The sequence below is a fragment of the Marmota monax genome, unplaced genomic scaffold (genome assembly GCF_021218885.2).
Source record: "Marmota monax isolate L192 unplaced genomic scaffold, Marmota_monax_Labrador192_F-V1.1 WCK01_AAM20220418_F8-fsc00016, whole genome shotgun sequence".
Classification (NCBI taxonomy): domain Eukaryota; kingdom Metazoa; phylum Chordata; class Mammalia; order Rodentia; family Sciuridae; genus Marmota; species Marmota monax.
The window spans coordinates 23687157-23693156 of NW_026695209.1; positions in this window are offsets into that span (position 1 = coordinate 23687157).

The window sequence follows — 6000 nt, forward strand, 5'->3', positions numbered from 1 at the left end:
CAATGCCCACAACTTCATGGTACTTATGCATATCCTCTTAACATTTGTCACCTCCTGTTTATTTCACCAGTCTCAAATCTTTAACATTTAACTTTTGTTCACTTTCTTCCTTTTCACAACACTCTTCTGCCCCATATCACCACCAAAAGTCAGTAAGATCACTGGTAATTCACATGTTAAAAAATACAAAGTTGATTATTTAAACCTCGTCCTATTTGATACTTCATAATGTTTGATATGGTGGATTAATCTCTCCTTAAATTTCTTCTCCTGACATCTGTTTTTGACATCCTCCTCTTTTAATCTGTTTTCCTCTACTCTGACATGCTTTCTGCTTTCTTTGTTCACTACCTAAACTTTAAATATAGAGTTCCATAGTGCATATGGTCCTTTCTCATCTTATTCTATATTATCATCTTAAGAGATCTCATGCATCTTTGAATCACCTCTATATACAATAACTTAGAAAATTAACCTCCCACCCAGAGGGTTCCTCAGACCACATGACTTGAAGAGATGCTTCCCTATGGGGGTTCTGAAATCAATAAATAAGAGCAAATATAATCATGCATGGCCCAAAGGAGTATTTTGTTTTATATGTTTATTTTATATATATGTAATATTATATATAATAATATATTATAAATTATTACGTATGCATATTTGTATGTATTATAATATAAAAATGTACTGGGATTGAACCCAGGGGCACTTTAGCACTAAGTTACATCTCCAGTTCTTTTAAATTTTTGTCTTGAGACAGGATCTCACTACTTTGCTGTAGCTAACCTCAAACTTGTGATCATCTTATCTCAGCCTCTGGAGTCTCTGGGATTAAAGACATATGCCATCACACCCAAATGTTTATTTTATTTTGATTTGCTATTGAAAGTTTTCCCAATCCCTTACAAAGAGTTAAATACACTAATACTATATCTCAATAAATTTCACATGGATTCTAACATTGAAAAGACTTTATTTTCTGTGGTTGACCACCACCAGATGAAATATTAGTTCATGTTTAAAAGCCATTTTTAAAGATATATACTATTTAAAAAGTGCTAATGCTAAAATCTCATTCAGCTTGGCAATACACATAATGTAGGAGGGGCATGGGAGAGTTTAGATGACTCAAGGAATGACAGACTCACATCTCCCACATTAATTTTATTCTCTGTTGGGTTCAATGTTGACTACATTGCTTCTTTATCATAAATTTTATCTCCCCATCCTCTTATATATATTTCATTTCTGAATGGGGATAGTAATATTAATAGGGCTTCTCTGTAGATTGATAAATAATGTAGATAAGACTCATAGTGTGGAATATGAACCATGTTGAAACATTTGTTTGTTTTCCTGTTAAAATAACTACCTTGGAAAGTGGTGGAATAGACCAAGGTCTAGAATCGTGGGGCAACAAAAACCTTTTTTAAAAGCATAATTTGGGAATCATTTTAAGAGTTCTGATTGAACTGTTCACAAGCACACTATTTAGTTTTGTCAATTAAAAAATAATCTAAGGTTTCAGACTTGTGTGTAATGCATGTCACATGCCTACTATGTTTTGCATTCTTCTATTCTCTCCAGCCTGGTAAGATTTAATAGGCAAGCTTGTAATTGTCTTTTAAAACCCATGCAAGTATTTCTTGACAGTACTTCTTGCAGAGATTATAATTGTACTCTGATTCAAGATGATATATTTTATCCTGATAATTTTTAACAGTAGTAAAGTGGTCCCTGCTTTTATTAATTCCTCTTGTAATGTTGTAGTATTGAACTCCAAAGTGCTAGTTACAAACTGAAGAGCTCATCTGAAGACTCGGAGGCTGCGATTTCATCTGTAGCAATTAGTAATAAAGATGCTCTTAATTCTCATAGTTTGATTTGTTTACTGAATAGTGAGACTAAATATATATTGTTGACCCAAAAGACACATAGCAATTGTCATCCCTTACTTCACACAGTACCTCACTCATTGGGAACCCAGCCAGCATTTGTTAAAATCTATCACTACCTCTAACCCTTGAAGGTATTCCTGAGCCACAAAGGATGCTCTCTCTGTTGAGTGCCTTTTTGTTGTTTTGTGTTCTGTTTTGCTTTTGTAGTCTTCACTGGAGTTGCAGAATTTCATGGCTCTTAAGATTTAGTGTACTTTGTAGATATTTGATAACAAAGGAATCCAAGTTGGGAAATAATTAAGTGGAAAGAAAAAAATATCAAGACACTACTTAGTCTGTATCTTGAAAATCATTCCACCTCATATTATTTAATGTATCATAATATCACTTTATACCCAAAAGTATATACAATTATTATTTATCAATTAAAATAAAATATTTTTTTTAAATCTCAAGTTAGTCTAACAAATGTTCAGATATCATCATTTATCCACGTGTTACTAAAATTTAATTATCAATAAGATCAGTAAAGAGCACATACTAAACTGTAAAATAGGGGCATTTGTCCTTATGAATGATAATGGCAAACCATTAATTCAATGTTACCTTGAGTTAGTTGTTCCTTGCTTTGTTAGGTCTCCTGGTAGTAATGACAGGTATAGGGTAATTCAATGACATCCTCTCTGTCAGCTCTGACAAGTGGAATGCATTCGCATGATGTCTGGCCTGGGTATGAGTACCGTTCTGTCTATGGAATGGAACAAAGCTAAGTGGGCCAGGGAGGATTAAACCCTTGATCTTGGCATCATTAGCACCGTGTTCTAACCCATGGGGCTAACTAGCCACAGACAAAGACCAATTGGACTAATAAATCACAGCAGCCAGAAGGATCTGGTTTGCATTTATTTCCCATTTTTAATACATTAGTTTTGAAATTTGATTTAAATATTTTAGAATAAATGAAGCCAAAGGTCCATGTTGCTGTCATTCAGAAGAAAGCAGAAGAAGAAGCCATCCCACACCAATCCCCCATAAGCGCTAGCTACAAAGTGACACTGTGAACTGGGCTACCGTTTTGCATGGGAGGTGTCAGTCAGGAACACTGAGAGTAAAATCACAATTCTTACATTTATGTTTAATGTATAATATAACTTATGTTTAAGAATCACAGAAGAGACTTTTTATTTAAGGAAAACTTTTTTGAACCACTATGAAGGCCAAAAACTTTTATGAGAAAGAAAAATCACCTCTCTATTGTTTCTGTTTCCAGATTTTCATTCTTTGTTTGATCCAAAAATGAAGAATGAGTGTATCTTTAAATCTGAAAGTATCTTACTTGAACCTATTTCATTCTCATTGTATAAAAAGGTCACTGGAGAGGATGGCTTAACTTTACTGTCCTGTGCTTTTAAATGGCTCCAATATATTCAAATCCCACCTATTTCCAAAGTAGCACCTCCTTTAAGCAGTACATCTGAGCATCTGAAAATTGACTTCCTTAATAACATTATAATTAGCATTGCTTGCACCTTTTATTTGGATAGTTGATTGTATGCAATTAGATTACTGCTAACTTTAGGTGATGATTTCAATTGTGATAATTACCTATCTTAAGAAAAAGTAAATTCCATGAGGGAAAAGACAAAGTTAGATACATCATTGGTGAATCATACAGCTCCAAAGCTAGGTACAAAGTATAAACCTGCTGAATTTAATTTGAATTTAACAACTCTGTCTGTGCTTTGTGAATGCTGCTTTTTAATCTATAAATGCTCTTGTTTGGGTCTCTTTCAACCAAATAAAAAGGATACAGAGGCTAAGCATTTTTTATGAATTTTATATAAGGAATACACCTTATATTATTTTTAGCCTAATTTCAGTCCTTTCTTTGATGAGTACATTTCATATTTTTAAATGGGTATCTTTCTTTATCTATTGAATAACATGAAAACGTGAGATGCTTGGGAATCCTTCTGACAATATGTTTTCTTTTCATTTTCTAAGAATTTTAAAGAGAGTAAACCCCTTACTACCTGACAATTCTAGTACAACTGAAAAAAATAAAATCCATTAGAATTAGGATTTCACAATACATACTATTTTCAGTAAGTATAAATGGAGCAGTTCATCCTCCCTATGTTAATATCTTGAGAACTTGAAAAAATCAAGTTCATCCTGGTGGAATAGTGAAGAGCAAACCACCTGAGATTACAAAACCATAACATTTTGATCAGAATAAGGAGATAAAATAACAGTAATTATAATAATAGTGATAATAATCATAATTAACCTCTGAAGTACCTATAATAAGAATCTAGGCAAGCCTTAAACACTTTGCACATATTAACTCATTTATTCTTCACAAAACTCATGAGATAAGAACAATTATCACCATTATACAGACTAGGAAACTGAGGCACCATGTGTTTATGTGATTTGCTCACCATTATCCACCCAATATTTTGATAGCTTTTAACCAGTGCACTCCTTTTCAAAGGAAGAGGGGGTTAAGAACAGTTGCTGTTTGATTTAGGCAGTTCCAGGTCATTTGACTCATTCTAAAATAAGATTCAACCAGCTCTTGTCTATTATGTCTTATCAGATGAACAGACAACATCATCTCTGGAATATACAATGACATTCTGTACTCTAAATGGCAATGGTCTTTTCCAAGGGGCAAAGCTGTGGTTGTAGATAATATTCCATAAGCACTGTTTTCTTGAACTCTCAAGGAGATAGGGACCACAGAAATAATCAAACCAAGATAAAATGGTACTTCTATTGCCTTAAATCTTGCCCAGATTTCTTACTTATAGTATCCAAATATAAATTTGGTTCTTTCTTAAAAGCGAATAATTGAAATAATGGCATGTCTGCTGCCAACTTTGTGGAATTAAATCTCATAAATTCTCAAGGACTGAACTGTTTGTTTATACTTTCCCTGGAAGCACATCATGTTCTGTATGGATAATAACAAATATTTAAAAGAAAAAACCTAAAAGTAATTTCAGAGCATTTGATAATCAGGTCATAATATCATCAACTTCAGATATGCTTAGAATACGAGGAACTTGATGTGAACAGATGGGAGTAATAAAGAAATTCTTGAGCAATGTGAGATGTGATATTCAATATTAATTGTTACTTCAAGCTCAGGAAATGCAAAAAAAAAAAATAGTTCATTAACTAGAGAATTGCTGCTCAAAATGTGGTATATGGTCCACAGGATGGATGATGATCTATGTTAAAAACAGACCATCTCAACCCCTATCCCACACATGGATCTCAATCTGCATTTAATAATACTCTCCAGGTGATTCCTTTGCACATTAAAATTTGAGAATCACTGAACAAAACCCAATCAAATCACTTAGATTACCATTATTCTGATTTTTAGACCATTGCCACTTGACAAAGATAAACTAATAAAGATACATTTCTGACAATTTAAATATTACAAAGTGCTTTCTGAGTCACCTCATGTAATATCCTCATACTGCCTATGAGAAATTCAGAATATATACAGGTTTTTTATGATAAATTATTGCTGAGAGAGAAACTATCATGAGGTCAAATACAGAAATGTGATGATTTAAGCCTTGGTTTTCTCCATCCAAATCCAATAACTTTTTCCATTCCTGAACAAAGCATCTACAATTGTCAGAATATTTTCAAGTTCTGTTCTAGAAATGCTAGAGTTGGATAGTCTTTATTATTTTAGGACCTAACATCCTAACATTCCCTATTAGAGCATTCACTCTTCCTGAGGCATAAAAGTCAATTTTAAAAGTAAAGTATTAATCAGCTCAATTACCTCAAGATTTTCACAACTTTTTTTGAGTTATGTAATTCAAACATAGTGATTTGGAGTTTCAGTATAGACCTTTCAGATTTTTTCTTCACTTCCTTCCCTGAATGATCTTAGGCTATTTGGAGGTTGGGGAGTGCATATGTGAAAACAATAGCATTAAGGGGAAGCCATGATTGTCTCAAAGTTCTCAGTCCTGTCATCATGGATAGCCACCTCTACCTTCTTCCCAGGGTTTGGTAGTATTCTTGGAAGGCTGTTGCCTCTCAGCATGCCAGACATGGAGCAGAG